This window comes from Sceloporus undulatus, chromosome 3 (genome assembly GCF_019175285.1).
Source record: "Sceloporus undulatus isolate JIND9_A2432 ecotype Alabama chromosome 3, SceUnd_v1.1, whole genome shotgun sequence".
In the NCBI taxonomy this organism is placed as follows: Eukaryota; Metazoa; Chordata; class Lepidosauria; order Squamata; family Phrynosomatidae; genus Sceloporus; species Sceloporus undulatus.
Window position 1 is genome coordinate 211045641 of NC_056524.1, and position 6000 is coordinate 211051640.

Below are 6000 nucleotides of genomic sequence, written 5' to 3' on the forward strand. Positions count from 1 at the left end.
TGAACACGCCGCCCGCACGCCCCAAGCGGGAAGAAGCGGCATTAAAAAGGTGCCGCTTTTCCCCACTTCTTTTCTATATGCTGCGCAACTGCGCAGCTCCGTCTATAAGCTGCTGCACCGGTACGCCAGAATTGCTACACCGCTAATTTAAGTTGCCCATTTAAAAGCTCCATGTCTGCTGCATCGCATAATGAGTCGGGGTCCTGGAACATGCGCAGTTTGTACCGAGGCTCTAATTAGAGCGTCAGATGCCATGCAGATGTGGAAGCTGCAGCACAGCTGCACTCTATTTTAATGCTCGTAACCCTAACCCTAACCCTAACCCTAACCCTAGAGCAACATGTACGCATGCGCTGCTTGAATTGTGGAAAGTTTGGAATTTAAAGTGAACCCCTACACACATTCCTGTGCCATTTTCACCTAACAATAAAAAAACACTAAAACTTTAAATATTTACATATGTACAAGGGAGGTGATGGGGGATGGCAGGGGGACAGCGGTGGCAGCGGCGACAGCTGTGGCTGTGCATTGCAGATTCAGCAAGAGCGCGGGGACCAAAGGAGATAATGTGCACATATGCTTTCTGCTGTCCAGTTCATTCTGTTTACTAGCAATAGCAATAACAAGTACATTTCTATACCACTTATCAGTGCACTTAAGCACTTCCTAAGCGGTTTACAAAGTGTAAGCTGAGGCTTAGGTTATCTGTAATTCTTGTTTTTACAAAGAGACAGCTGTTAGTATGTTGTAGAGCCACCAGCCACACCTATGGTGTAGTGGTTTGAGTTTTGGATTATGACTCTGGACACCAGGCCATGAAGCCTGCTGGGAGACCTTGGGTAAGTCACATGCTCTCAGCCTCAGGGGAAGGCAATGGCAAACCTCGTCTGAACAAAACTTGCAGAGAAAACTCTATGATAGGTTCACCCTAGTGTCTCCATATATCATTACAAAAACAACACATATATATGTTGGTCTTCATGGAACATCAAGATCTTCTCATTGTCAGAGATATAGGGATCACAGTTCAGAAGCTTACAAGCTTATTCCCAGCTTCTCCAGCTACGGCTGGAAAAAATCCTGCTTGTAAATTTAGCAACCTGCCATGGCACTACTTTTCTGTGGTGGAATTGGGTGCTCCTCTGAGGCAAGAGGGTATGCTGACAGCAGCACTACTACTCCTAGGGGCACCCATGTCAGTCAGGCTTTTGATGAGGAGCCAGACTAGTTGTGCCGAACAGCTACTGGACAGCAGCAGTGGTGAGGGGATGACACTGGTGGAAGATCTCTCAGAGACAATGGCAGTGACACCATAGTTAATATAAGGCAGTATTAAATCACTTCTGAATAACTTTTGTCATGAAAGCCCTAAAACAAGACAATTCAAAATGAAAGAAGAGATTGTGCCAGAAGATGACACTCCCAGGTTGGGTACACTGGGAAGAGCAGAGGAAAAATACAAAGAGCACTGGTGGTGCAGGAGCCCTGGTGGTGCAGTGGTTAAATGCCTGTACTGCAGCCACTCACTCACAAACCATAAGTTTGTGAGTTCAGTACCAGCGAAAGGGCTCAAGCTCAACTCAGGCTTGCATCCTTCCGAGGTGGCTAAAATGAGTACCCAGATCCGCTTAGGAAGTGCTTAAGTACACTGATAAGTGGTATAGAAATGTACCTGCTATTGCTGCTAATGATGCAACTGGACCCAAGCCAAAAGTATGTTCAGTTTTTGATGTGCTCAGAGATGAAAGGAAAATCTGAAGCTGAATTATAGGACTATGGAATGTGAAAAACATTAATCATGAGAAGCTAGACTTTATAAAACAAAGAATGAAATGTATAAACATTGTAATAATTGGAGTGAGTGAGTAGAAGTGGACAGCAATGGGACATTTTCAGTCAGATAATTACACAGTGTTTTATTCAGGAAATGAAAATCTAAGACAAAATGGGGTGGCATTAATATTATGACAGATGTAGCAAAAGAAGCCAGGAGATATAATGCAACATCTGACCAAACAATGTTAATAAGGCTTCAGGGGAAACCCATGGGTATTGTTACCCATGCTGCTCCATTTTAATTTTGGTATAAATGATAGCCCTTAATGAACCCTAGATGAACTCTAGTAGCCTGTCTGCCATTAAGAGCAAAGCGAGGAGGCATGTACACTGAAATTCAACACAGAGAAATGTAAGGTACTGCACTTAGGGAGAAAAAGTGAAATGCACAGATATAGGATGGGAGACACATTGCTGAATGAAAGTACATGTGAAAGGGATCTAGGAGTCCAAGTAGATGATAAGTTGAACATGAGTCAACAGTGCGATGCGGCAGCTAAAAAGGCCAATGCAATTTTAGGCTGCATCAATAAAAGTATAGTGTCTAGATCAAGAGAAGTAATTGTGCCATTATATTCTGCACTGGTCAGGCCCCACCTGGAATATTGTGTCCAATTCTGGGCACCACAATTCAAAAAGGACATTGAGAAACTGGAGCGTGTCCAAAGGAGGGCGACTAAAATGGTGAAAGGTCTGGAAACCTTGCCCTATGAGGAGCGACTCAGAGAGCTGGGGATGTTTAGCCTGGAGAAGAGAAGATTAAGAGGTGATATGATAGCCCTGTTTAAATATGTGAAAGGATGTCATATTGAGGAGGGAGCAAGCTTGTTTTCTGCTGCTCCAGAGAACAGGACCCAGAACAATGGATGCAAGCTACAGGAAAAGAGATTCCACCTCAACATTAGGAAGAACTTCCTGACAGTAAGGGCTGTTCGACAGTGGAACACACTCCCTTGGAGTGTAGTGGAGTCTCCTTCCTTGGAGGTCTTTAAACAGAGGCTGGATGGCCATCTGTTGGGGATGCTTTGATTTGGATTTCCTGCATGGCAGGGAGTTGGACTGGATGGCCCTTGCGGTCTCTTCCAACTCTATGATTCTATGATTCTATGATTCTACACACCCCACCTAAGGGCACCTTCATTATCATATCTAGATAGTCTAAGAAGTCGCATAAAAGGATTATCATAGGACTAGGAAGAGTAAATGTTTGCCTTCCCTGAGGCTCTTGCCCCCTCCTTGGGTCTGTTGTCCGAGCAGCTTAAGACCACTAAAACAATCAGACAGGGACATCCAGGTGTAAAGAAAGTAATTAAACACCTTTGCCAGCAATGGGCCTTTTGCCCCTATAAGAACCCCCAACTTTTGCCTGTTCACTGGGCCAGTCTGGATTTCAGGGGGAAGCTCTGTCCCTTTGAATCCTGACCTGGCTCCTGGCCAGTCATTCCATGGCTGAGCCTCATGCCATCCTCATCATATTCCATTTGGATTGCTGGAGGGAGTCTACATTGTGGTACGTATCACCCCAGTGATGCCTAAAATCCTATTCCATGCTAACCCCTGCTTTTCCTGAGCCATGTGTGTGGCTATGCTAGTGAATTGTGTGTGTTTCCCCCCATTATAAATAAATTGGTTATTAATTCTAGAAGTCTGTCTCAGCTCCATTTATTGGAATCTCCTGGTCTCTCCGTAGACACAACGGGAGACAGTTCTGTAGGGCTGTCGTAGCAGGCCCCCTCTTGCAATATTGAGCTAATAACAATAATAATAAAATTCCCCTAATCAGACCCTTGGCTACAGTATAACCATAATTCAAGTTTACTACAATAACCAATGCAGAGAAATAGAAAACAACAACAGAAAAGACAGAATGAGAGATCTCTTCCATAATATCTCAGAAATCAAAGGGAAATATAAACCAAGCGTGGGGATGCTATTCAACCAGCAGGGGGACACACTACATGATCAAGAAGAAATAAAAGGACTGTAACATATGGGTGTGACATTACATTCCAGGACTGCATAACATTTCCTACCAATTATCAACATAGTTATTTACAATTATGCCTTTCATAGGCAAAGAACAACTCCTAGATCTCATGGCTAAAATATCCCTGACACCAACTGATTGCACCCAGTCGCTTTGACATGCTATCAAATAACTAAAGCCTCCCACATGACTCTCTCAGGTTTAACCAATCTGGGCAGTGATTAAGGCCCAGGAAGGTGGATTTTGGTTCTAATCCAGAAATGCTTCCCCCTCCCATTGCCCTATTTTGTCAAATGGGGAATAAATAGAAGATGCTGAACACACTCCTCTGCCTGTTTTTTGTTTGTTTGTTTGTTTTTACTCTAGGGCAGTGCTTCTCAATTATTTTCTGTCATGCTCCCCCTAGGAAGAAGAAAACATTTCGCGCCCCCCGTGCGACTGTAAATAGTATCATTTGTCTATAAAATTGTTATAAGTACACCTCTGCATAACAGAGCCTCGCGCCCCCCTTTATGGAGCCTCGCGCCCCCCCTGGGGGGCCCGCCCCACTATTTGAGAAAGGCTGCTCTAGGGAGAGTCTCGTGGATACCAATGCTTCCTTATTTCAACAGCACTTAAAAATTAAAAGAAGAGAACAGTCTCTTCCTTGACACCAGGCCTGGGGCTAATTGTTTGAAATTTGTCATAGCCACCAGCATTAAAGTTATTTGTTGCTCTTTTACAGTAAATGCTGGTTCTGTGACACCACAGTTTTTCAAGAGATGGCTGTTAACTCTGCTCTGTCTGGTCTTCCATCAGCCTCTGTTCCCTTCAATTTGGACTGGTCCCCAGTTCTTTTCTGTCTTACCACACTCCTGTGACAAATAGAAATGGAACAGCTGAAACATTTCACATCCTTACACCTCCATGCTTGAAAAAAAACTTTTATCTTCTGGATTTATCTTTTGGCATGAGCAGGGATTGGAAAAGTTGGCTTTTTGGCCATGTGAGTGTGAGATTTTGGGAGTTGTGGTCCAAAATGTAACATTTTTAAAAGATCTTAAAGGCATGGAAGCCCCGTGATGAAAGAAAATTGCTTCTTTTTCTTAATCACATGATATAATAGCTGTGTGGTACTCTTGTGAAAATGGTCAGCAATGGATACCAAGAGGGAAAAGTTTACCACTACACTTATTTTTTGCTGTACCTCTACCAGGCTCAATAAAGCCTGCTGTGAACTAGTGAAGGCTTTACTCCCTTTCTTTCATCTGACTTAGTTTTCCTCTGGGCAATGGACCAAAACAAGCATTTTCATAATAACTGTCTGTTTTGTCTTAGTTACACTTGGAGAAGCTTGCAAAGTTTTAATCATGCCCTAGGGAGGCACACTGTGGCAGGAATGTTTAAGAGGACCGTTGTTCAAGCTAAACAAAGCCTTTAACGTATTTTCCTCATCTCTGTTATTTAACTCAATAACTGCAACAGAGTAGAAAGACAGAGAAATGAACATCCAGAGACTCTCTAAACCCATGATATTGTGCAGGCTTTGGACAAAAGCACCTGGGGAAAAGGGGGCATCATTAGTATGTGTAAAACAAAAAGTCATCCGGGGCTGTTGTCTAACCTTTGTATCCTCTACAAATGGGTGGAATACATCATAGATCTCTGGTCTGGGTTTCATCACTTATCTAGCCACATAGTCTTTTACTTACACACACACTTTCTCTCTCTCTCTTTCACACACACATGGAAAAGAGAGAAAAGAAAATAGTTCATGGAATCATATTCTCCACCTCATAGAAAGAAACACAGATTTAAGTCTCTCTTTATATAAATCAGCTTTTGGGGAAAGTCAGCAACTGTATTCTACAAAAGATCATTGGCTCAGTGTCATGTCTGAAGAAGGAGTAGGAAGGAAGTAGTGAGTGCATTGCTCCATTAGTGGTAGCCAGGGAGCAACTCCTGGTTTCCTTCAGGTCACAAGGGCCCTTCTGGAGAGGGTCACCCTAGCAAAATGGCCAGTCAACCCAGATTAGATGCATACTCTGATTAACATTTGTCACATTTGTTTCCTGCCTTAAAATTCAAAAGAATATTGATAGCTTGGAAGATCAGGATGTGGTTCTGGTTTGGGGTCAAAGAGATGAAATAGGATCAAGTGCTACTACTAGGGCTTCAGAATCCTCATTCCTACTCTC